The sequence below is a fragment of the Somniosus microcephalus genome, chromosome 9 (genome assembly GCF_052327205.1).
Source record: "Somniosus microcephalus isolate GS21.2 chromosome 9, FLI_Smic_1.0, whole genome shotgun sequence".
Taxonomy (NCBI): domain Eukaryota; kingdom Metazoa; phylum Chordata; class Chondrichthyes; order Squaliformes; family Somniosidae; genus Somniosus; species Somniosus microcephalus.
The window spans coordinates 216084446-216112025 of NC_140995.1; the positions used below are offsets into that span (position 1 = coordinate 216084446).

The 27580-nt window shown below is 46.3% G+C and overlaps 1 long non-coding RNA gene across 1 annotated transcript; it reads right to left on the bottom strand.

Annotated features, from left to right (window-relative positions):
* Positions 1–1252: 1252 nt before the first annotated feature.
* On the bottom strand, positions 1253–25825 carry LOC147113023 (uncharacterized). The gene is made up of 3 exons (XR_015079458.1): positions 25714–25825; positions 4837–4984; positions 1253–1366 (listed from the first exon to the last, which is right to left on the bottom strand). It is a non-coding gene; the product is annotated as an uncharacterized LOC147113023 (long non-coding RNA).
* Positions 25826–27580: the final 1755 nt, after the last annotated feature.

Here is a 27580-nt window from a genome sequence, read left to right on the forward strand (position 1 = left end):
CTTGATTGGCACCCCATCCATCACCTTAAACATTCACTCCCCCCACCACCGGCGTACCGTGGTTGCAGTGTGTACCATCTACAGGATGCACTGCAGCAACTCGCCAAAGCTTCTTCGGCAGCACCTCCCAAACCCGCGACCTCTTCCACCTAGAAGGACAAGGGTAGCAGGCGCATGGGAACACCACCACCTCCAAGTTCCCCTCCAAGTCACACACCATCCTGACTTAGAAGTATATCACCGATCCTTCATCGTCGCTGGGTCAAAATCCTGGAACTCCTTACCTAACAGCACTGTGGGAGTACCATCACCACACGGACTGCAGCGGTTCAAGAAAGTGGCTCACCACCACCTTCTCAAGGGAAACTAGGGATGAGCAATAAATGCTGGCCTTGCCAGCAATGCCCAGATCCCATAAGCGAATTTTTTAAAAAATGCCTAGGTCAGGATGGTATGTGACTTGGAGGGGGAATTGGAGGTATGGTGATCACATAATCTTGTTGTTCAGAGGTCTTGAGGCTATCAAAGTAAGCTTGTGGAGTTGCTGCAGTGAATTCTGTAGATAGTACATACTGCAGTCACAGTGCTGGGTGTGAATTTGAGTCCAATAGCAACGGTGCAGATCAAGCAAACTGCTTTGTCCTTGATGGTATTGAACTTCTTGAGTGCTGCTGCAGTTGCACCCATTCAGGTAAGTGGCGAGTCTTCCATCACACTCCTGACTTGAGCCTTGTAGATGGTGGAGAGGCTTCGAGAGGTCAGGAGGTGAGACACCTGTTGCAGAATACGTAGGCTCTGCCCTGCTCTTGTAGCCACTGTGCTGATATGGCTGGTCCAGCTGAGATACTAGTCAGTGGTGACCATCAAGATGTTGATAGTGGAGAAGTTAGTGGTTCCTTGAAGGAAGTGAGAGAGTTGGTTGTACTTTTTTGTGTTGGAGATGGTCAAAGCCTGGCAATTATGTGTTACGAATGTCGCCTGCCACTTGTCAGACCAAGCCTGGATGTTATCCAGATCATGCTGTAGTCTGGTATGGGCTACTTCATTATTGGAGGAATTGTAAATGAAGCTGAACCCTGTGAAATCATTAGCGAACACGCCCATTCCTGACTTTCAAACACGTTTCTTCAGAACAAGTATTTGGATTATCTTAGTCCACACACACACATAGAACTTGACAAGCTTACACGAGCAGTTTCCACTATAAACACGGACATAGGAATTTATAATGGGAAAAATTGACAGGGAGCGCTTACAGATGTAAATCTTTTACTATATTATAGCAAATAGATAGATTGTTGATAAAATGAATATCTTGTTGATTGCTTCATCTTCTGTGCATTGCTTCGTTTATTGCCAATACAACCTAGTTGTAAAAGGAAAGATAAACATTAGCGACTGTACATTTACTACAACCTAACATTTTACCAGATTCAGTGTTACAAGGTTTGTGACCTCATAGAAACATGGAAACTTAGAAAAATAGGAGCAGGAGTAGGCCATTCGGCCCTTCGAGCTTGCTCCGCCATTCAATATGATCATGGCTGATCCTCCATCTCAATACCATATTCCCGCTCTCTCCCCATACCCCTTGATGCCTTGTGTGTCTAGAAATCTATCTATCTCCTTCTTAAATATATTCAGTGACTTGGCCTCCACAGCCTTCTGTGGTCGAGAATTCCACAGGTTCACCACCCTCTTGAGTGAAGAAATTTCTCCTCATCTCAGTCCGAAATGATCTACCCCGTATCCTGAGACTGTGACCACCCCAGCCAGGGGAAACATCCTCCCTGCATCCAGTCTGTCTAGCCCTGTCAGAATTTTATACGTTTCAATGAGATCCCCTCTCATTCTTCTAAACTCTAGTGAATACAGGCCTAGTCGACCCAATCTCTCCTCATGCGACAGTCCTGCCATCCCAGGAATCAGTCTGGTGAACCTTCGCTGCACTCCCTCCATGGCAAGTATATCCTTTCTTAGGTAAGGAGACCAAAATTGCGAATGGTGCCAGGAAAATAAATGAGATTCAGCACCCTTAAGTACAGATTCTGTGAGGTTGTGACACAAACGCCCAATGGTATATTCTAGAGTAGGTAAGACCCATAGCTTTTGTAACAAATCTTTTGCTATACTTTAACTCATCCCACATGAACTGAGAGAGGGATTTTCATGGGAGCTAGTTCTAGTGCTGAAATGAATGTGTAATGTAGACAGGTTATTGAGCTGACAATTTATAGGGCATCACCTGGCACTTGCAGGTCGTGACTTCATGTTGCATGGAGTCACTCCTTATCATATATAAATAATAGTCCCTTTAGATTTGCAGTGAACAGCAAATACCTTGCAGATTTCTGGGGGTCATAGTTAAGCACCACCAGATGTACCCAAACACCTCCAGCTATGTTTCAACATTTCAAATGTGCCCTCTATAACTGATGGGAAGTGTGGTTTTACAGATTGATTATAACGCTTCTCATCCTGTGTACGGTTGGTGTCAATAGCCGTAGTTTTAGTAAATGTATTTAATCCACAGGAGCCATCCAGTCAAATGGTTGTCTTTCTTGAATATAGATAGCAATCAAGGATGAATTCATTGTGCAAAGTGGCAGTAACATTATAATGTTCTGTACGTAACACACGATTTGTGTGTTCATGAAGTGGAATAATTTCTTGTTGAAGTAGAGGGGTGCCCATATCTGAATATATGTGCAGTCCCAGACTCCCTGCACTCGAAGAAATCCTGCAAGTGCATGAAAGTTTTGCTGCTTTACTACCTGTCAATCGTCATTCTTTGAGAAGCGAACAAACCATGAAGAATGCACTATTAGAGCTTCAATCACCTGCTATATACACCAAAACATTGTGCATCTTGTAACTCCAGTATAATCTTCTCTAGTAGCTTGGTTGGACCTTTCATAAAGAAACTGAGTGACAGCTGCAACCTTACCTGCCACAAGTAGACCTGTGGAGTTGATAGAAATAGTGTTAAGCTCTGTAGAGCTCTGTGATGATCCCCCACCCATTCCTTGACTATAGCAACCTACTCTTTGTAGAGGCCAAAATGGTTCATTGCTAGCTAATATATCTTTTCACCTGAAATATTTCTTGCTATCTCTGTGCGCCAATGGATTGCAATGCTCCTCCTCAACAAGAACAATCCCAGCAGCAATCCCATTGATGGCATCTCTCCAATGGCAAGAATGAAGGTGGAGATTTGTCTGTGTGGGTTTTTCTTTGGAAAAGCTTAGTCATTCTGGATCATTAGCTTGAATATAAAGTAGACTGGATCCATCCCTTAATAATTGGCTTAATTGGCAGATTTTATGACTGTACATTAAAATATTTCTGCCTGGTTTCACATTGGGTAGACGATATGGACTGGAAATTTGACCAAAATCTAAATTTCTTCACAAAACTTGCTTTGCCCCATGGAAGGTGCGTGAGTCACTGAGAGCTGGGTGATTTCCACCCCCCACCCCTGCATATGTGTCTCATGTCGGCGAGGGTCTGGAATGGGTTAAAAATATTTGTGTCACAGGAAAGGCTCTCCATTATAAGAATTGGTCGATGCAGCAAGTTCAACAGCTGATGACATGTAGCCTGTGTGTAAGTACACACTTTTACTGTTTATTCCAGTGCAGGATTTTTAAATAGTTTCATGGCCAAACAAAAGATATACAGTGCATGTTTTGCATTTAAGAAAAGTGCACAGGTGGGTGTTGCAATGGTAAGCTCATGTTGGTACCTGTTTTCCATATAATCATGCTTCTAACGCATGTGTTGCTTTATCTACACTACAGCAAGTGTGCCCAGCAGGGGCATAATTTGGATAGGCTTTCCAAATGGCACGGGAACAAAAAGGAAATGTTTAAGATTACCTCCCTTGTATAATGTATTATCTTTTTTGTTCAGTACATCCTGTACATTATCAACACGATGCTCTAAGCCAACCATCAGACTCCAATTGCGTGACAGAAGGCGATGCAAGCAAATACAGATAAGCTTTAAAAAACTTTTTCCCAACCTTTGTTTCAGAATAGTCATTGTGAACAGCATTGAGGGCAATAAAAGTTATCACAGACTTGAAAGCCTGCAACTATAAGTATTATACAAAAGGGTGTTTGCATGTGCAGTCAATTAGTCTGCAAACATTTGTTAATGATCTAGACCTCTTAGTAGTTTGACTGTTTGAGGTACCCATAGAACATGAATCTAGAGTCACTAGAAAATACTTAACATATCATATAGTTGCAGTAGGCACCAAGTAGTGTGAACTTTGCACTATTACTGAGCTAGCTTGCTTTCAAGATTACAGGAACAGGATTTTGCAAGCTTACAATATAACAAAATATGTGACCAAATTGTTCTAGAAAAATCTTTGTAACTTTTAACATTTCATAAAGGATTGTAGAATACTAGATTTAATTGCATCTTAAAAGCATGCTTTGTAAAATTCAAGGTTGGAGGATAAATCAATGCACAAGTTTGCAGAGACAGAGTGCTTAAGGATAAGAAGCTTTGGTGATTATTCAAACCTTGTTTGAGATTAGATAAGGGGGGTGGGGAAAGAGAGAGAGAGAGATAAATAGAAGGGCAGACAATTTCTCCCCATTAAGCCTGAGAATATTGACTCCTTCTTGGGGTATACTTCCATCGGCCATCCTCAGTGGTTATTACTCCTGTATAAGCTTAGACACAGGCCTAGAAATGCGTGGCCGCCACGAGAGTTGCCAGTGTCACCGCGGCCTCGGGTTAACGGCCACTGAAAATGGTCGCGGCGGTAAGAGAGAAAAATTTGCGCTGGGGATTAAGATTTTTAGCCCAGCACTAGCTCACCATGTAACGCCCTCCTTGTGGCGTTAGTGCAGGTATCGGAGGCGAAGTTGCTGTCCAGAAGCGGCGTTCCATCTTCCAACAGCCTCTGGAAGCGACGCAATGAGTTCGCTAGGCATTGTAGGACATTAAAAGGGCAATGCCTTCTGAACTAATAAAGAAAAAATGAAGTAAGAAGATGCAGTTTTCAGCCCTTACTGCCTTTTAAAAAAAAAATTAAAAAGACCCAATTGGGAGTCTTCAGCTCTTAAAGCAGAATTCCTTTTCGCACCTCAAAAAATGGGAAAAGTGCTTCAGCACCAGCACAAATGGCTCAGCAAGCCAGGGAAGAGGCACCAGGGTCTCGCACGCAGCACTCCAGCTTTGTGCAGGGTGTCAACACTGCAAGAGAGGTCCTCTACCCACAGGGGCCAGGAGGCCCTCCAGAAAGAACGATATGGGACCACATCACCAAGGCCATCACTGCCAACAGTGTTGCCCCCACCACCTGGCTCCAGTGCCCAAAGAAGCTTCATGACCTCAGACCATTGGTCAAGGTCAGTGAATGTATCTTCAAAAGCCATCTCCTACCAACTGAATCACTAGCATCACACACTTCTCAATGCATGACTCCCCGCTCCCACTCACCTACGAGCAATCTGTACCAATCATGAGGCACACCTCCCATTCCTAGCCTCACCTCACCCCCCTAGAGGAGACGGTGCTGGCCATTTTTGTCAGGAGCATGGCTGAGCCCTTGGCCAGCGGCGGGGCTGAAAGGATACAAGATGCTGGTATCCTCATACATTATCCTCCTTCTGGCATGCACCTCTTGCTTTCCTGCCCTCCCCTCACCACAACTCCACCCTTGTGCCTTCCTGATTTCACACACCCAAGAAATGCAGCCTGCCCAGCCAGTGGTTGACCAAGAAGAGGGAGAGGAGAGTGAAGAAGAAACACCAGCACTTGATTTCACACTCCCAGCCACCAGCTCCTCAAGGTCAAACAGCAATGCCATTTGCAGTGTCTCCCACTGAAAATCAGCAGCCTTATACCAGCCATGCTGCAGCCACTGGGGTAGCACTGCATGGCATCAGTAAAATAGGCAAAGGCACATACAAGACAGTCACTAAGACAATGCATAAGTGTGATGAGTTGATTTCTTGATATCATATTGGATGGATAGATGTATAAAGTTGGATTGGAAAGTTTGCTTTGTGGTGGCTTTTATTTCAGCATCGTGGCCAAGAGGATGCTGTGATGGTCAGTAACAGAGGGAAGGTAAGGTGTGGGACTAATGTTGAAAGGGGAATTGGGGTTGTGGTCACTGGGACCAGAGGCGGATCAATCCATCCTGGATATCCTGGCCAGAAAGTTGCTGTCTGGGTTGCATCCTTCCTTTTGTACTCTTCCTCCTCTTCGGCGTCTTCCTCTTCTGCGTCTTCCTCTTCCCTCTGCGAGCGGATGCTGTAAATCTGAAATTACATCATAAAATGCTGGAAATACTCAGCAGGTCAGGCAGCATTTCGACCTGAGATGTGAACTCTGTTTCTCTCTCCACGAATGTTGCCTGACCTGCTGAGAATTTGCAGCATTTTCTGTCTTCCCAGTGGCCTTCCTTTACCATCTGAGGCCTTGCAAGCATCCAGCAACACTCCCTACACACTTAAAAAACCTTTAACATGAATTGCAGCAAGCTACCATTTCAATAAAATCAAAAAAAATCCAGTAAGAAGCTTAAATGCAAACTTACCTGAAAGATGTGTGTGTCCCTTTAAGAGGTGCTGACAGGGCGAGATTAGGACCCAGCGCTGAACTCAGCGCTAGGGTCAAAGTTTGCCACGGTGACATTAAGTCGGTGTTGCACGCCGACTGACGTCACCTCTCCCTCATTCAAATCCACAGGGCCAGCGATCTTACCGGCAGCGCTGCAGGGTCTCGGAAAATGGAGGATGCCGCGGGAACTGCCAGCAGCTGGCAAAAGAGCGACGGCCGCCCTCTTTTCACTATTTTTTTACCGGTAACGGGTGGCGTAAAGCCCCTGAATTTTTAGCCCACAATTTTGATTGGCTATTCTACCACATGAAGCATCACAACTAAGTCTAAACCTATCATTATTTGACCTCCAACACTCCCAGCAGGCAGGGATTATGGCTAGTGATTGGCATCGAGAACCCTGACCGATTCTCCTCACCCTAACTCAGAGATACTGAGGCCAACTATAGTTCCCACTACTGCAGGGTTGAGCTGAGATCAGCTAACAGACTGGGAATTGATTCTGCCTTTTCCTAGTCTTTACATAGTATTTGCAGCACAGAAACAGGCCATTTGGCTCAACTGGTCTATGCTGGTGTTTATGCTCCACACGAGCCTCCTCCCACCTTACTTCATCTCACCCTATCAGTATAACCTTCTATTCCTTTCTCCCTGATGTGCTCATCTAGCTTCCCCTTAAGGTGAGATAGGAGGTTGAAGGAAAGGGGGATAAAGGGATAGGGATATGGGAACAGGATGGGCCGAATGACCTGCGTCCGTGTTGTGATTTCCACGTAAGACATGGCTTTACAGTTCAGCTACTCACTGGATAAGCTCACCAAGCTACGATTTACTTTCGTTAGTGAAAATGGCAAGTTTAGCAAGTCTCATTTTTCTCTTCCAACACAACGCAACACATGGTTGTTAATGAGAGAATTAAACCGTTGAACTACCATACCCATGATTAGCATATGGCATTTACAAAACTTTATAAAAGTGATTCTGTGCTGATATTATCGTAACACAGCTTTTGGTGGCACTTCTATGAACTAAATGCCACAAACAATTACCTTCTAATAAAAATAGAAGTACTCTGTCCCAAAATATTTCAAGAATCTAACTATCACCTTTAATTATGGCCTCTTGGGCATTCGTGATTCCTTTGCTCTGCCATTGATGGCCGTGCCTTCAGCTGCCTCGACTCTAAACCACCCCGCCTCTCTACCTCTCTCTCTGCCTTGAAGCGCCTTGGGACAGTTTTGAACATAGAATCGTCATAGAATAAAATCACTTATGTTCAATCTAAAACACTTCAATAAATTGTCAAAACCCCAAGCCTTCAAAATTGGATCAACCTTTCAACGTGGACTTGCTTAAGTGCAAAAAACACTGTATGATCATGATTGCTCTGATCCACACCTTCCTCGCTGTCTCCATTATTTCAGATATTGCTCCAATGCATGGAGAAGGCAGTATCAACAGAGAGGGATGCTATTTAGCATCTGCGCAGCTAAAAGATGACTTGCAATGTAAGTAAGTCAACAGTTATCTAATTTATCCCTTTGTTTTGATGATGTTGGTTGCAGATTCCCTTGAGACCATTCAGTTCTGCATCAAAACTTTGTTGTCACTTAACAGTTCTATTGAGTTAAGTATGTGTAGTTAACATTGACTCCCCAATAGTCTACCTTTGGGGAGGAGGGTGATGCATGAAGTTGCAGCATCGTCTAAGAGGATAGGATGAGCATTAATGGTCTTTTCTGGCTCTTCTTTTCATACGTCCGTATGTACAGAACTCCTTCAGTTCCTCCTCCACTCAACACCGAACATCGGAAAATACAGAAATAGAAAAGGCTCTGCAGTTAATCTGGCTGGTTCCAGAAACTGATAACAGCCTCTGGGAATAGTCTCCTTCACTAGCCACAGCGATTCATCAGTTAGCACCTCTAATCCTCTTTAATCTTGACTTAACATCAGTCTTCTAGGTTTGTCTTTTACCACTCCTACTGTCAGGCCTTTCGTCAGCTTTTGTGATGGCTTCTCTATTTAGGGCTGATATTAAATGGTAACACGGTTATTCAGCTGGCTATATCCAAGTTTCACAATTGTGCTGCTGAAATATCCATCCCGATATCTTCTGGCTTATCCTGCTTTAGTTTCAACAACTGTTTCTTCTCTCCTGCATAGCTGGATATCTGCGCCCCTCCAATTCTGGCCTTTTGCGCATCTCCGATTTTAATCGCTCCACCATTGGTGGCCGTATCTTCAGCTGCCTGGACCCAAAGCTCGAGAATTCCCTCCCTAATGCCTCTTCGCCACTCTAGCTCTTTTGCCCCTCTTCCTGTCCTAATATATCCTTATGTGGCTCAGTGTCAAACTTTGTTTATTAATGCTCCTGTGAAGCGCCTTGAGACGGTTTACTACATTAAAGGCGCTTTATAAATGCAAGTTATTATTGTTGTAGTTAGTTAACTCACATTTGATCTCAGTCAAAAGTTTTGAAGGACACTAACGTCTTATTAGTCTCAATAAACTCATTAGTTTTAAAAGAACTAAGGGCATACAGGGCAAATTTGCAGATGACACAAAACTTGGAAGTATAGTGAACAGTGAGAAGGATAGTGATAGACTTCAGGAAGACATAGACAGGCTGGTGAAATGGGCGGACATGTGGCAGATGAATTTTAACGCAGAAAAGTGCGAAGTGATACATTTTGGTAAGAAGAACGAGGAGAGGCAATATAAACTAAATGGGACAATCCTAAAGCGGGTGCATGAACAGAGTAACCTGGGGTATATGTGCACAAATCGTTAAAGGTGGCAGGGTAGGTTGAGAAAGCGGTTAAAAAAGTATACGGGATCCTGGTATAGAGTACAAAAGCAAGGAAGTTATGATGAACCTCTGTAAGACACTGGTTCGGCCTCAACTGGAGTATTGTGTCCAGTTCTGGGCACTGCACTTTAGGAAGGATATGAAGGCCTTAGAGAGGGTTGAGAAAAGATTTACGAGAATGATTCCAGAGATGAGGGACTTCAGTTACATGGATAGACTGGAGAAGCTGGGGTTGTTCTCCTTCAAGCAGAGAAGGTTGAGAGGAGATTTGATAGAGGTGTTCAAAATCATGAGGGGGCTAGACAGAGTAGATAGAGAGAAACTGTTCCCATTGGTGGAAGGGTCGAGAACCAGATGACACAGATTTAAGGTGATTGGCAGAAGAACCAAAGGCGACATGAGGAAAAACTTTTTTTTTTACGCAGCGAGTGGTTAGGATCTGGAATGCACTGCCTGAATGGGTGGTGGAGGCAGAGTCAATTGTGGCTTTCAAAAGGGAGTTGGATAAGTATCTGAAGAAAAAAAATTTGTAGGGCTACGGGGAAAGTGCGGCGGATTGGGACTAGCTGAAGTGCCCTGCAGAGAGCTGGCACAGGCTCAACGGGCCGAATGGCCTCCTTCTGTGCTGTTCCCATTCTATGATTCTGTGATTCTAAGAATTTTAGACTCAATTATATATTGGTGCAGTTGTCATATGTTTGTAAGAACCATAAATTACTGTCTGAGTAAGTGGGTATGGTAGTGATTATGGTGGTAAACTAGCGACCCAGAAGTTGTGAGTGCTAATTCCACCATGGCAATCTGTGAAACTGAATGACATGAACATTGCCAAACTGTCTGGCTTACCTGCCACCCTGATCCAGTCTGGCCTACACGTGATTCCAGTCCCAAACAGTTGCTACTCGGTTGTAAAAATTCCATCTGTCACACCTGGTGTTATCAGTCTGAAGTATCCTAAGCCAATGTTATGTCTGCTTGTAATTTCTGTAGATCTGCTATAACAACAACAACTTGTATTTATATAGCGCCTTTAACATAGTAAAACGTCCCAAGGTGCTGCACAGAAGTATTTTAAGACAAAAAATTTGACACTGATCCACATAAGGATAAATTAGGGCAGGTGACCAAAGCTTGGTCAAAGAGGTACGTTTTAAGGAGTGTCTTAAAGGAGGAAAGAGAGGTGACGAGGCGGACAGGTTTAGGCAGGGAATTCCAGAGCTTAGGGTCTAGGCAACAGAAGGCATGGCCACCAATGGTTGAGCGATTATAAGCAGGGATCCTCAAGAGGGCAGAATTAGAGGAGTGCAGATATCTCGGGGGTTTGTGGGGCTGAAGGAGATTACAGAGATAGGCAGAGGCAAGGCCATGGAGGGATTTGAAAACAAGGGTGAGAATTTTGAAATTGAGGTGCAGCTTAACCGGGAGCCAATGTAGGTCAGCGAGCACAGGGGTGATGGGCGAACAGGACTTGGTGTGAGTTAGGACACAGGCAGCGGAGTTTTGGATGACCTCAAGTTTACGTAGGGTGGAATGTGGGAGGCCAGCCAGGAGTGCATTGGAATAGTCAAGTCTAGAGGTAACAAAGGCATGGATGAGGGTTTCAGCAGTGGATGAGTTGAGGCAAGGGTGGAGACGGACGATGTTACGGAGGTGGAAATAGACGGTCTTAGTTATGCTGCGAATATGTGGTCGGAAGCTAATTTCAGGGTCAAATATGACACCAAGGTTGCGAACAGTGTGGTTCAGCCTCAGACAGATGTTAGGGAGAGGGATGGGGTCAGTGGCTAGGGAATGGAGTTTGTGGTGGGGACTGAAAACAATTTATACACCGTGGAGGGGTCAAGAGAAGAAGTAGTGAGGTAGAGCTGGGTGTCGTCAGCGTACATGTGGAAACTGACACTGTTTTCGGATGATGGCGTCAAGGGGCAACATGTAGATGAGAAATAGGAGGGGGCCAAGGATAGATCCTTGGGAGACACCAGAGGTAACAATGTGGGAGCGGGAAGAGAAGCTGTTGCAGGTGATTCTCTGGTTACGATTCGATAGATAAGAATGGAACCAGGCGAGTGCAGTCCCACCCAGCTGGACGATGGTGGAGAGGCGTTGGAGGAGGATGGAGTGGTCAACCATGTCAAAGGCTGCAGACAGGTCGAGAAGAATGAGAAGGGATAGTTTACCTTTGTCACAGTCACAAAGGATATCATTTATGACTTTGATGAGAGCTGTTTCGGTACTGTGGCAAGGGCGTAAACCTGAATCACTAAACACAGTTTTATTGAAAAGAAGTAGCAGCTGTTATCTTCCTAATCCTACAGTGCAACAGAGATAGAACACTACTGACATGTGCAATATTTGGGGCAAGTTTACTCCAAAACTCCTAAATCTGGAGTTAAGGCTTAACCTGACTTTGGAGTGATGTGGACTGAAGACGCCCCTCCTCCGATTAGATCCTGACCCTGGACTTAAGCTGCATTTAAACTATAGGGTAAAGTTGGAAGGGCCAGTGTTGCTGGCGAGAGCTTGCAGAATTTACCATTATAAGTGTCGCATTAATATGAAGTGAAATTGTAGTTGTGGCGTAAATCAGCTATAAAACTCCAGGGCCTAGAAATTGAGTTGACGCCGCGCCAGGGCTTTAGCGCCAGAAATTTAGCGCCGGCGCTAATTCCCTTGCGCGCGCCAAAAATTCAGTAGCGCCGCGCCCAGACGGCTGCCGGCGCTACTGGCGGGCGTGAGTGCCTCCCAATGGGCGCTGAGTGCCGCATTGCGGTGCTAATCCGGCGCTGCGGCACCCGATGCGGTGCGGCAGGCTGGGGAAGTGCAGGCCTCCTCCTCCCGTTAAGGAGGCGCTGCCTTCACCCGATCGCTGGCCGTTTGATTTTTTCAAAAATGAGCCCGGCACCTCGGACAAGTGCCGGGCTTGCAGGCCAGACGCATCTGTTCCGCGGGGGGGGGGGTGGAGGAGTCCGGGGAGGGAGGTGCGGGCAGGCGGCTGGCGGGAAAGCGGCCGGCCGCCGCGCGACCTTAATGCGCCGGCGCTAACTTGTGTAAGACTCGGTTGCCAGAGTCTTAGTTGCGGCTGCCACAGGCGAGGCGGCCGCAACTGAATTTCGGCGTTCGGGCGCGTTGCCACGGCAACCGGGACACTGCGCACACCGATGACGTCATCGGTGCCGGCGCAGCGCAACCGGCTAACGCCGATGGCAGCGCCGAAGTGAATTTCAGAAACGGCTATCATTGCGGCGCTAGGCCCTCTAGCGCCGCAAAATGGGCGCTAACCCTACTGAATTTTCAGCCCCAGTTCTCTTAAAGTTGTGTCTACAGGTTAAGACGTAACCATTTTCAGACATGCATTAAGCAAGTACTTGTTAATTTTCAATTCATAATTTCAGAAAACCTTCAGAATTTATTTCAAAAAGACAGTAACAGTATGCAACAGTTAACAATATTATATGAGTTAATTTATATACAAATACCACCCACTCAGTAATTTAACAGAAAGTTAAGTAGAGCAGGCGTTATTTTCAAGCAACCTATTTTCTCTTATTTTGAAGCCTGACCTGATCAATGCAATTCCCTTTCTCCCCCCTTTCTTTCCTTTCGCTCAATCCCTCTTCTGAAAGTGCTAACTCAGGCAGGGGTGTGATTCCACGGGGGTCAGCAGTCCTTCAATAGCTTGCCTAAGTGGCAACTCTTCATGTGTGAGAATAGAGAGTAATTGTTGACAGTCTTTTTTAAATACAAGGGGAGGATTGCAGCTCAGGTGAGCCGCGCACCTGCACTTTGCAGCAAGTGTCACCGAACAGTTATCGGGGCGGACTCCCGAGCTGGATTCTCCCCCTTTAACCCACAGGCACTGAGATCAGCTAAGGGGTCAGAGAGGGGAAGGCCAGGAATTAAACCGAGGACATTGATAGCCCACAGAAAACGCTGGAAAAACTCAGCAGGCCAGGCAGCATCCGTGGAGAGAGAAACAGAGTTAATGTTTCATCTTCATTCCTTTCAGTTTCCCTTCTCGTGTTTGATCAGGTATCTGCCAAGGCTCGGTTTCACAGCCACATCTCTTTCCTCAGCAACTGTCTCCGGTTCTGAATTATTCCACGTGAATTCCAACTAAACTTCCACCCTTCGTGTTTCGGATCCATCCAGGATTACAAATATCTCCAAGATATTCATCGTTCCTCGAACTACTGCTCTCGCCGCATCTTGAGATCCACGCTCAACGCCATGTGGCGCCACATGAACACTCTCGACCTCTCTCTTCAGCAGCACTGACGCACTCTATCTCAAAGCTGTCCGGGTCCACAGTTCCATTTCATCCTTCGACTCATCCGACGCTTCAACAAAAAAACTTTTTTTCTTCCTTTCTGATGTCAAGGATCGCAAGCTTCATCAGCTCTTGGACACCAATGCACCTCCGGAACCTTCTTCCCCATCACTTTCCTCTGACCCCATTCCTTCTTCCAATCTCACCCCCTGCCGTGTTTTCACTATCCCCTCTGACCTTCCCCTCTCTGACCCCGAACGATCAGTCCTCAGCAAAGGCCTGAGCTTCATACCCTTACGCCCCCATCTCAATGAATTTCAAGCTGGGCACGATGCTGAGCTCTTTTTCCGTCACCTTCATCTCCGTGCCCACTTCTTGGGCCAGGAGTCATCCCCCCACACAACAGACCCTTTCTCCGGCTTTCAAAATTCTCATTCTACCTGACGGTTTGCACCTGGGCAGGACCAGGACCGATGTCCTAGGGGGAGCGTTTGCTAGTGCTCTGGGGGAGGGTTTAAACTAAAATGGCAGGGGGTTGGGAACCTGAGCAGGGAGACAGAGGAAAGGGAAACAAGGATAGAAGCAAAAGACAGGAAGGAGAAAAACAAAGGTGGCAGTCAGAGAAATCAAGGGTTTAAATCAAACATGGCCACAGTAAATAATAATTCTAAAAGGTAAGAGTGTTAAAAAAACTAGCCTGAAGGCCTTGTGTCTTAATGCGAGGAGCATTCGTAATAAGGTGGATGAATTAGCTGCACAAATAGAGGTAAACGAATATGATATGATTGGGATTACAGAAACATGGTTCCAGGGTGACCAAGGCTGGGAACTCAACACCCAGGGGTATTCAATATTCAGGAAAGATAGGCAAAAAGGAAAAGGAGGTGGGGTAGCATTGCTGGTTAAAGAGGGGATTAACACAATTGAAAGGAAGGATATTAGCTCTGATGATGTGGAATCTGTATGGGTAGAACTGAGAAATACCAAGGGGCAGAAAACATTAGTGGGAGTGGTATACAGACCTCCAAACAGTAATGCGGAGGTTGGGGATGGCATTAAACGGGAAATTAGAGATGCGTGCAATAAGGGCACAGCAGTTATCGTGGGTGAATTTAATCTACATGTAGATTGGGTTAAACAAATTAGTAACAATACTGTGGATGAGGAATTCCTGGAGTGTATACGGGATGGTTTCCTGGGCCAATATGTCGAGGAACCAACTAGAGATCAGGCCATCTTAGACTGGGTATTATGTAATGAGAAAGGATTCATTAGCAATCTTGTTGTGCGAGGCCCCTTGGGTCGGAGCGATCATAATATGATAGAATTCTTCATTAAGATGGAGAGTGAAGTAGTTGACTCAGAGACTAGGGTCCTGAATTTAAATAAAGGAAACTACGATGGTATGAGGCGCGTATGAGGTAGGATTGATTGTGGAATGTTACTCAAAGGGTTGATGGTGGATAGGCAATGGCAAACATTCAAAGATCGCATGGATGAAGTACAGAATTTGTTCATCCCAGTTTGGCATAAAAATAAAACAAAAAAGGTGACTCAACCATGGCTAACAAGGGAAATTAAGGATAGCATAAGATCCAAGGAGAGGACATATAAATTGGCCAGAAAAAGCAGTAAACCTGAGGATTGGGAGCAGTTTAGGATTCAGCAAAGGAGGACAAAGGGATTAATTAAGAGGGGGGAAATAGAGTATGAGAGTAAGCTTGCAGGGAACATAAAAACTGACTGTAAAACCTTTTATAGATATGTGAAGAGAAAAAGATTGGTGAAGTCAAGCGTAGGTCCCTTGCAGTCAGAATCAGGGGAATTTATAATGGGGAACAAAGAAATGGCAGACCAATTAAATACATACTTTGGTTCTGTCTTCACAAAGGAGGACACAAATAACCTCCCAGAGATGTCAGGGAACATAGGGTCTAATGAGAGGAACTGAAAGAAATCAGTATTTGTAGGGAAATGGTGTTAGGGAAATTGACGGGATTGAAGGCCGATAAATCCCCAGGGCTTGATAATCTACATCCTGGGGTACTTAAGGAAGTGGCCCTAGAAATAGTAGATGCATTGCTGGTCATCTTCCAAAATTCGATAGACTCTGGAACAGTTCCCATGGATTGGAGGGTAGCTAATGTTACCCCACTGTTCAAAAAAGGTGGTAGAGAGAAAACGGGGAATTATAGACCGGTAAGCCTGACATCGGTAGTGGGGAAAATGCGAGAGTCCATTATAAAAGGTGTAGTAGCAGAGCACTTGGAAAACAGTGACAGGATCGGACAAAGTCAGCATGGATTTACAAAAGGTACATCGTGCTTGACTAATCTACTGGAATTTTTTGAGGATGTAACTGGTAGAATAGATAAGGGAGAACCAGTGGATGTGGTGTATTTGGACTTTCAGAAGGCTTTCGATAAGGTCCCGCATAAGCGATTAGCGTGTAAAGTTAAGGCACATGGGATTAGGGGCAAGGTACTGACTTGGATAAAGAACTGGTTGGTAGACAGGAAGCAAAGAGTTGGAATAAACGGCTCTTTTTCCAAGTGGCAGGCAGTGACTAGTGGGGTACCGCAGGGATCGGTCCTGGGACCCCAGCTATTCACTATATCTATAAATGATGTAGACGAGGGAACTAGATGTAATATCTCCAAAATTGCAGACGACACAAAGCTGGGTGGGCGTGTGTGCTGTGAGGAGGATGCCGAGAAACTCCAGTATGATTTGGACAGGTTGGGTGATTGGGCAGAAGCATGGCAGATGCTGTATAATGTGGATAAATGCGAGGTTATCCACTTTGGTGGCAAAAACAGGAAGGCAGATTATTATCTGAACGGCAATAGATTGGGAGAAGGGGAAGTGCAACGAAACCTGGGTGTCTTTGTGCACCAGTCGCTGAAGGTAAGCATGCAGGTGCAGCAGGCGGTTAAGAAGGCAAATGGTATGTTGGCCTTCGTAGCGAGAGGATTTGAGTACAGGAACAAGGATGTCTTGCTGCAGTTGTACAGGGCCTTGGTGAGACCACATCTTGAGTATTGTGTGCAGTTTTGGTCGCCTTCTCTGAGGAAGGATGTTCTTGCCATGGAGGGAGTGCAGCGAAGATTCACCAGGCTGATACCTGGGATGGCAGGAATGACGTATGAGGAGAGATTGGGTCGATTGGGCTTGTACTCACTGGAGTTTAGAAGAATGAGAGGGGATCTCATTGAAACTTATAAAATTCTAACAGGACTAGACAGACTAGATGCAGGAAGGATGTTCCCGATGGTCAGGGAGTCCAGAACCAGGGGTCACAGTCTAAGGATAAGGGGTAAGCCATTTAGGACAGAGATGAGGAGGAATTTCTTCACCCAGAGAGTGGAGAACCAGTGGAATTCACTACCACAGAAGGCAGTAGAGGCCAATTCATTAAATATATTCAAGTAGGATAGCAAAATACTGCAGATGTTGGAAATCCGAAATAACAACAGAAAATGCTGGAAAAACTCAGCAGGTCAGGCAACATCCGTGGAGAGAAATTTGAGTTGACGTTTCGGGTCGAACCCTTCTTCAAAACTGGAAAGAAAAGAAACTAGATCGAAGGCAGGGCTGCGATCGGACAAAAGAATAAAAGAAACAAAAGAAGTAAAAGGTATTAGAAGCTAGACGAGATGGTAATAGGCTGAGATTAGGTGTAAAGTGTACTGGCAGGGCAAGAGATAGCTGCCAGGTGTGAGAGAGAAACAAAAGGAAAGGGGGGGGGGGGAAAGGAGTGGAAAAATTACAAGAAAAAATGAAATAGGGGCCGAGCTTATGATCTGAAATTGTTGAACTCGATATTGAGTCCGGAAGGCTGCAGAGTGCCTAATCGGAAGATGAGGTGCTGTTCCTCGAGTTTACGTTGAGCTTCTGTGGAACAATACAAGAGGCCAAGGACGGTGAGGTCCGAGTGGGAATGGAGTGGTGAATTAAAATGACAGGCGACCGGAAGCTCGGGGTCACCCTTACGGACTGAATGGAGGTGTTCCGCAAAGCGGTCACCCAATCTGCGTTTGGTCTCCCCAATGTAGAGGAGACCGCATCGTGAGCAGCGAATACAGTATACTAGATTGTGAGAAGTACAAGTAAATCGCTGTTTCACCTGGAAGGGGTGTTTGGGGCCCTGGACAGTGGGAAGGGGGGAGGTATAGGGGCAGGTGTTACATCTCCTCCGCTTGCACGGGAAGGTGCCAGGCGAATGGGAAGGGCTGTTTGGGGTGATAGAGGAGTGGACTAGGGTGTCTCGGAGGGAGCGGTCCCTGCGGAATGCTGAAAGGGGAGGGGAGGGGAAGATACGTTTGGTGGTGGGATCACTTTGGAGGTAGCGGAAATGCCGGAGGATGATCCGTTGAATGTGGAGGCTGGTGGGGTGAAAGGTGAGGACAAGGGGAACCCTATCGTGGTTCTGGGAGGGAGGGGCAGGGGTGAGGGCAGAAGTGCGGGAGATAGAACTGACACGGTCGAGGGCAGTGTCAACCACGGTAGAGGGGAATCCTCGGTTGCGGAAAAAGGAAGACATGTCGGAAGCACTGGTGTGGAAGGTGGCATCGTCGGAGCAGATACGGCGGAAACGGAGAAACTGGGAGAATGGAATAGAGTCCTTACAGGAAGCGGGGTGGGAGGAAGTGTAGTCCAGGTAGCTGTGGGAGTCAGTGGGCTTGTAGTGAATATTGGTTGATAACCTATCCCCAGAGATGGAGACGGAGAAGTCGAGGAAGGGAAGGGAAGAGTCAGAGATGGACCATGTGAAGGTGAGGGAAGGGTGGAAATTGGAGGCAAAGTGAATGAAATTGTCAGGTTCAGGGCGAGAGCAGGAAACGGCATCGATACAGTCATCAATGTATCGGAAAAAGAGGTGAGGGAGGGGACCCGAGTAGGACTGGAACAAAGATTGTTCCACATAGCCCAAGAAAAGGCAGGCATAGCTAGGACCCATGCAGGTACCCATGGCAACACCTTTGATTTGGAGGAAATGAGTGGAGTTAAAGGAGAAGTTGTTCAATGTGAGAACAAGTTCAGCCAGGCGGAGGAGGGTCGTGGTGGATGGGGACTGGTTGGGCCTCTGTTCAAGGAAGAAGCGGAGCGCCCTCAGGCCATCCGGGTGGGGGATGGAGGTGTAGAGGGATTGTACGTCCATGGTGAAAAGGAAGCAGTTGGGGCCAGGAAACTGGAAACTGTTAAAGTGGCGGAGGGCGTCAGAAGAGTCGCGGATGTAGGTGGGAAGAGACTGGACAAGGGGAGAAAAGATAGTGTCAAGATAGGAAGAGATAAGTTCCGTGGGGCAAGAACAGGCTGAAACGATGGGTCTACCAGGGCAGTCCTGTTTGTGGATCTTGGGAAGGAGGTAGAAGCGGGCTGTGCGGGGTTGGGGAACTATGAGGTTGGTGGCAGCGGGGGGAAGATCTCCAGAGGAGATGAGGTCAGTGACAGTCTTGGAAATGGTGGTTTGATGTTCGGTAGTGGGGTCATGGTCCAGGTGGAGGTAGGAGGAGGTGTCGGAGAGTTGGCGTTCAGCTTCCGCTAGGTAGAGGTCAGTACGCCAAACAACAACAGCACCACCTTTGTCAGCGGGTTTAATGACAATGTCAGGGTTGGATCTAAGAGAATGGAGTGCTGCAAGTTCAGAGGGAGGTAGGTTGGAGTGAGTGAGGGGAGCAGAGAAATGGAGACGGCCGATGTCACAGCGGCAGTTAGCGATGAAAAGATCTAGAGAGGGTAAGAGGCCAGGGGGAGGGGTCCAGGTAGAACGGGAATTCTGCAAGCGGGAGAAAGGGTCAGTTGTGCGGGGGGGAAGACTCCTGGCCAGAGAAGTGGGCACGAAGACGAAGGCGGCAGAAAAAGAGCTCAACATCGTGCCGAGCTCGAAATTCACTGAGGTGGGGGCGTAAGGGGATGAAGCTCAGGCCTTTGCTGAGGACTGATCGTTCAGGGTCAGAGAGTGGAAGATCAGAGGGGATAATGAAAACGCGGCAGGGGGTGAGATTGGGAGAAGGGGGGTCAGAGGAAAGTGAAGGGGAAGAAGGTTCCGGAGGGGCGTTGGTGCCCAAGAGCTGATGAAGCTTGTGATCCTTGACATCGGAAAGGAAGAAGAAAAGTTTTTTGTTGAAGCGTCGGATGAGTCAAAGGATGAAATGGAACTGTGGACCCGGACAGCTTTGAGATAGAGTGCGCCGGTGTTGCCGAAGAGAGAAGTCGAGTGTGTTCATGTGGCGCCACATGGCGTTGAGCATGGATCTCAGGATGCGGCGAGAGCAGTAGTTCGAGGAACGATGAATATCTTGGCGATATTTGTAATCCTGGGTGGATCCGAAGCACGAAGGGTGGAAGTTTAGTTGGAATCCACGTGGAATAAGTCGGAACCGGAGACAGTTGCTGAGGAAAATGATGTGGCTGTGAAACCGAGTCTTGGCAGATACCTGATCAAACACGAGAAGGGAAACTGAAAGTAATGAAGATGAACAAGTTTGAAGAGCCAAACGGAGATCCTGTCGAAGAGAAGAGCAGAACTTCTTCAAGGTAGGCATTCCTAGAAGAGGTGTGGCAGTGAACCAAACACTAGTACGATAGCAAAATACTGCAGATGTTGGAAATCCGAAATAACAACAGAAAATGCTGGAAAAACTCAGCAGGTCAGGCAACATCCGTGGAGAGAAATTTGAGTTGACGTTTCGGGTCGAACCCTTCTTCAAAACTGGAAAGAAAAGAAACTAGATCGAAGGCAGGGCTGTGATCGGACAAAAGAATAAAAGAAACAAAAGAAGTAAAAGGTATTAGAAGCTAGACGAGATGGTAATAGGCTGAGATTAGGTGTAAAGTGTACTGGCAGGGCAAGAGATAGCTGCCAGGTGTGAGAGAGAAACAAAAGGAAAGTCGGGGGGGGGGGGGGGAAGGAGTGGAAAAATTACAAGAAAAAATGAAATAGGGGCCGAGCTTATGATCTGAAATTGTTGAACTCGATATTGAGTCCGGAAGGCTGCAGAGTGCCTAATCGGAAGATGAGGTGCTGTTCCTCGAGTTTACGTTGAGCTTCCGTGGAACAATACAAGAGGCCAAGGACGGTGAGGTCTGAGTGGGAATGGGGCGGTGAATTAAAATGACAGGCGACCGGAAGCTCGGGGTCACCCTTATGGACTGAACGGAGGTGTTCCGCAAAGCGGTCACCCAATCTGCGTTTGGTCTCCCCAATGTAGAGGAGACCGCATCGTGAGCAGCGAATACAGTATACTAGATTGCGAGAAGTACAAGTAAATCGCTGTTTCACCTGGAAGGGGTGTTTGGGGCCCTGGACAGTGGGAAGGGGGGAGGTATAGGGGCAGGTGTTACATCTCCTCCGCTTGCATGGATAGGGTTCCCCTTGTCCTCACCTTTCACCCCACCAGCCTCCACATTCAATGGATCATCCTCCGGCATTTCCGATACCTCCAAAGTGATCCCACCACCAAACGTATCTTCCCCTCCCCTCCCCTTTCAGCATTCCGCAGGGACCGCTCACTCCGAGACACCGTAGTCCACTCCTCTATCACCCCAAACAGCCCTTCCCCTTCGCCTGGCACCTTCCCGTGCAAGCGGAGGAGATGTAACACCTGCCCCTATACCTCCCCCCTTCCCACTGTCCAGGGCCCCAAACACCCCTTCCAGGTGAAACAGCGATTTACTTGTACTTCTCGTAACCTAGTACACTGTATTCGCTGCTCACGATGCGGTCTCCTCTACATTGGGGAGACCAAACACAGATTGGGTGACCGCTTTGCGGAACACCTCCGTTCAGTCTGTAAGGGTGAGCCCGAGCTTCTGGTCGCCTGTCATTTTAATTCACCGCTCCATTCCCACTCAGACCTCACCGTCCTTGGCCTCTTGTATTGTTCCACGGAAGCTCAACGTAAACTCGAGGAACAGCACCTCATCTTTCGATTAGGCACTCTGCAGCCTTCCGGACTCAATATCGAGTTCAACAATTTCAGATCATAAGCTCGGCCCCTATTTCCTTTTTTTCTTGTAATTTTTCCACTCCTTTTTCCCCCCCGCCCTTTCCTTTTGTTTCTCTCTCACACCTGGCAGCTATCTCTTGCCCTGCCAGTACACTTTACACCTAATCTCAGCCTATTACCATCTCGTCTAGCTTCTAATACCTTTTACTTCTTTTGTTTCTTTTATTCTTTTGTCCGATCACAGCCCTGCCTTCAATCTAGTTTCTTTTCTTTCCAGTTTTGAAGAAGGGTTCGACCCGAAACGTCAACTCAAATTTCTCTCCACGGATGTTGCCTGACCTGCTGAGTTTTTCCAGCATTTTCTCTTGGTCTATTCAAGTAGGAGTTGGATATATTTCTTAAGGCTAAAGGGATCAAGGGATATGGGGAGAAAGCAGGGACAGGGTACTGAGTTTGGATGATCAACCATGATCGCATTGAATGGCGGAGCAGGCTCGAGGGGCCGAATGGCCTACTCCTGCTCCTATCTTCTATGTTTCTACGTTGAAGTAAATATCTCACCGTAGCATTTTTCCAGCTGTAGCCTAAACTCAATATAAAACATTAAGGCCTAGAAATTCAGTTGTTTGCGCCAGCCGCTAGTGCCTTATGAGGAGGAGATGTGGGGCGCTAGGCGGCTAGCGGCCGGGCGCAGCGCGATCTGCACCTCTCCCCAACTTCAGTAAAGATTTAGCGGCGGCGCAAAGCCTTTGCGAGCGCAGCTGAGCGCGCAGATCCTGACGTCATTTCATCGTGCAACGCCCTTTGTGCGCCCCGAACCGGAAATTCAGTGGCGCCGCCCTTCTTTGCGCCTGGCGCCCACAGCGACTGGTAGAGGGGAACGGTTCCCAGTCGCTGCGGGGCACGGGGCGCGCTATTTAAAGGGGACTCCTCCTGCAGTATAAGTGGCAGCCATTTTGTGCCAATCCCTCTGTGTGAGAGGCGGATATTTGGAGAGAGACAAAGGCAGAGAGCTTTCTGCTTTGACTCAGCACTTGCACAGGTACTTGTGGCTTCAGGCCAGAGCTTTGCACTTGAATTTCACTTTCAGTGCCATAGCCTTGAGTCGCCACAGAAAATGGGGGCTGCAATGGGTGGAAACGTTGGCTTTCTGCATTGCATTCAAAGGGATCAGAGACGCCGTGAGAGAGTGCCAGTCATGGCCAGATGGAGATTGGCCAACAGGCGTCGGCACAGGAGGCCTTACCCACCCAGGGTATACCGCCAGCAGTTCTCATATCTGAACATGTCTGAGGAGCAGTGTGTTCGGAGGATGCGATTCAGAAGGGAGGTGGTCACTGAGATCTGCCACCTGCTTCGCAGAGATCTGCAGCCACAGCTGAGGAGCAGGACGTCTCTGTCAGTGGCAGTGAAGGTGGCTCTCAACTTCGATGCCACTGGCTCCTTCCAATCCGCTACTGGGGACATTGCCAACATCTCCCAGTTCGCGGTACATTGCTGCATCCGCCAGGTGAACAATGCCCTTTTCAGAAGGAGACGTCAGTACATCTCCTTCCCCATGACCCTGGACAAGCAGCAAGAGTGTGCAATCGGCTTTGGAAGAATAGCGGGCTTCCCCATGGTTGAGGGCGTAGAACTGATGAACCAGCAATGGTCAGGCCTTGCTTCAGGGCTGCAGTGCGCAGGGCATGGCAGCCAAACAAGTCGACCCTTCCCCTTTAAGAGCTGACCGGCGCCAGCGTGTCTGCCTTCATTGAGCAACTCGCCGCACCTGCGCTGTGCCCGTCCTCGGTGTTAGCGCCCCGGATCGCCGGCTTAGCGCCTAATGATAGTCGTGCATCGCCTGCTTTAGCGCAGCAGCAACCTCTTGGGGCGATGCCACTGAATATCGGCGAAGGTGGCGCGAAGTTGCGCCGGGCGCAAACTTTAGCGGCCGCCCGGCTGTAGCACCCCAAACGTGGCTATACTGAATTTCTAGGCCTAAGACTGAACAGTACGGTTCAATTGAGAATGCAATTGGAGTTTGCACATTCTCCCCGTGTTTGCGTGGGTTTCCTCCGGGTGCTCCGGTTTCCTCCCACAGTCCAAAGATGTGCAGGTTAGGTTGATTTGGCTATGATAAAATTGACCCTTAGTGTTAGGGGATTAAATACGTGGGGTTACAGGGATAGGGTGGAATATGTGTTGGTGTAGGGGTTACGGGGATCGGGTGGGATATGTGTCGGTGCAGGCTCGATGGGCCGAAATGGCCTCTATCTGCACTGTAGATTCTGTGAATCTGTGAAAAAAAAAGGAACAGACCAACCCAACATATCCGAGTATCGTCTCTCTATTTCACGGCTGTATTTGTCCAGTAATTCCAGCAGCCGGCACCAACAATTCAGTGATTCCTGCTGTTTCTCCATTATTTATGCAAACAGCACTCCCGTAGCCAATCCCTGGCTTCCAACATTATAAACATCAGGCCCTAACGTAACATTTCTGACAGAGAAACTTTAGGTGCAAAAGACCATATTAATTTGAAATTTAGTTTCACCCCTTCTATCAGTTTTCCTCATCTTTTGATTCGATTGCCCATAAATTTACAACCATTTTACAATCAGCGCTTGAAATCTGCATTTCTAGGACACTCTTATTTATGTCTTCTATTCCAGAACACAAAAGCGATGGCCTCCGATGCAAAATACTGAATTTGGCTAGAAATTGTTACCAATGCTTCTAATAAAAGAGCAGATAACATGGTATGGGAGACAGAAGAAATAGGAGCATTTTTGAATTTATGCAGTGTTTAACAATAATAATAAAACCAGAATATAAACATGAAACTCACAGAAGCGTAGAAATTACAACGCAGAAGTACAGTTGGTTATCCAATTGTGCCTGTGCTCTCCTGGCCGGCTTTCCATCTTCTACCCTACATAAATTTGAGCTCATCCGAACCTCTGTTGCCCGAATCCTAACTTGCACCAAGTCCCGTTCACCCATTACCTCTGTGCTCGCTGATCTATATTGGCTCCTGGTCGGGCAATGCCTCAATTTTAAAATTCTCATCCTGGTTTTCAAATCCCGACATAGCTTCGCCCCTCCCTATCTTTGTAACCTCTCCAGCCCTACAACCCTCCAAGATCTCTGCGCTCTTCCAATTCTGGCCTCTTGTGCATCCCCGATTTTAATCACTCCATCAGTGGCGGCCGTGCCTTCAGCTGCCTAGGTCCTAAACTCTGGAATTCCCTCCCTAAACCTCTGCACCTCTCTCACCTCCTTTAAGACAGTGTCAGTGTCATATATGTCTGATAATGCTTCTGTGAAGCGCCTTGGGACGTTTTACTATGTTAAAGGCATTATATAAATGCAAGTTGTTGTTGTTGTTGCTAGCTCTTTAATTGTGGCTTGTATTCTAATCCCATTTCTTTACACATTCCCCATGACTTTTATTTCTCCCTTTTCAGATACTTACTCAGTTCCTTTAAAATTATATTATAGTTTCTACCTCAATAGCCACTCGTGGTAAAGCACTGCACATTCTAATAATTTTCTCAATACATAAAATAGGAATTCCATTTGAAATCTGCATCCACTGTCACTGGAACCATTGTGGTTTCTGGGCATCAAATATAGATTCAAACTGCAATGACACTGTACTGTGTGACTTCCTATAGTTCCACTGTTTTATTTTACTATACAGGGTAATAGCACACCTTGTGCTTATTACATGATGATAAACCATCTTGATAACAAGTAGTCAGGCACAACAGTTCTTTGAAAATAATTTTCATGTAATACCTAGGCACTTAACTGCACATTAAGCTTTTGAGGACTGAGCAGTGGGCTTTCAAATTAACCATTTGAGCCATTTTCGAAATACTATATTACATCTGCAGAAATATTCTGAGAATTTCTATTCTGTAGAGCTCAAGAAACATATGGAGGCAACAAATCTGCCTTTATGTTTAACATTCTCTGAATAAACAGGAAAAAAATGTAATCTTATTCAATTCACTATGTTGGTGTAAAAAAAGTTACTGTAGTGTCCAACCATTTTCCATGGTTTCATGTCTAATTTGTTTTTATCATGTCTTAACACAAATTTTTACCAGTTACTTTATATTTCTTCCAATGTAAGTCGGCCACGATTTTTTCGATCGATGCAGCTTGGGAGCGGTTCAGGTGGCTTCCGGGTTCCAATCCCGCCCCCAACTACATCCAGCCCACAGAAGTGATTTAATGTAAATTGGCCTTGTTAAGCCTGCCCTGCAGGCTTGCTGGCTAATTAAGATGAAGCCGGTCAGATGACGTCATTTCATGACGCATCATCTGCTGGTTTTCTTAAAGGGAGCACGCACAATTTTTTTTACAGATGATTTCTCAGTGTTTGACAGCATTGAAGTGCTGCAAACACTGACAATCATTGTACAAAGGTGAGCTCTTGCACCCAGGCTCTCCAGTGACTCCCTCCTTAGGCTAGAACAGATGGCAGCTGCAAGTGAGGTTACAGAAGTGATCTGTCACTGGTGAGAGAGGTTCTCCCAATGAGGTGGGACTAGACATACAATTCAAAACTTGTTACCTACAGAAATGTCTAAATGCATTAAAAATGAATTTCCCAACATATTCTTACCTCTGAAACTCACCAGTGCACCATTGGATCCTTCACACCACTTCTGCAGATGTCATCAGTGTAGAAACACTACAGCAGACTCACAACACACCACACTTACCTGGCATGATGTCCGGACGTCAGGAAGCCCGAAGTAGAAGTGTCAAAATTGAAAAAGAGCCTGTTAACCTTTAACAGGCAGTTAAGTGGATATAATCCTCTTCCCGCCACTAGGTGTCGGGTCCATGCGCAAATCGGGGACCCGACACTTGGGAAGATTGATTGGAGGTGGGTTAACAGCGGGTTTCCTGCCCGCTGTCAATCTTTGCGATTTTGCCAGAGGTCCCACCTCCAAACCCGCCCCGAGCGCTGGCAAAATTCCAGCCTATTATAGTGTTTCACCTGCTTGTCCAGTCATTTTCATTGCAGCCATACAGTGCTTCTCTGCCTCCTTTCTATAATGACCATCATTGAGATTGACTTTAGGTGAACCCCTAATGCAGATTCAAGTTTTGTTTATTTATTTATGGCTAAGATTGATATTACATAGTCTATGTGCAAGTGGTCATGTTCTTCTTTCTGGCATTTTGCAGCATAAGTGAAATACATTGCCCTGATTTTAACCTAACCTGCCCAGCAGGAACCAGGTGGGTTTGGGTTGGACGCCCGTTTTACACCCTGCCTGATTTTACGTTCCATTGAAGTCAATTGGGCGAGATCTAAAATGGCCATCCAACCTAAACTATCCCCATTCCTGCGGCGACTTTGTAATTGACAATAATGGTAATGGATATTGGTTAGTGCTATTTGCTCAATTTAAACGATTACCTGATTTAAACGTGGGCGGTTTAAGTGATGGGGCGGGACTAAGATACTCACATGACTTAGTTCAAGGTATGATATAACAGAAACCATCACATTGCCTGGGGAACAAAATATGACACAAAGACATCAATCATAATTTAATACTTCAAAACAACTAAAGTTGTCAGTTTTTATTCATAGGATATTTGCAATACTAGACAATAATACTTGTTCCAGGTTATTAGCAATATTTTATTCCCACTATCGTTTACACTCTTAGAAAGGGAACATAAGAAAATACACTTTAATTAGTTTATTTCTTTGAGATGAAAACAATGGCAGGAGAATACGATCCAGGGCTCTCCTGTTACCAAGAACAAACCTTGTTTGAGCACATTGTGCTGTAGCGATGGCAATTAATGCAATCGTTTGACACACATGCAGGTCCGAAACACAAAGCAATGCAACATTAGCAAAAGTTTCTTAGTTATTACCTTGGGAATTGTTTGACACTTTTGTACCTAAACATTAAAAATTCTATTTTTTAATCATTTTAATTT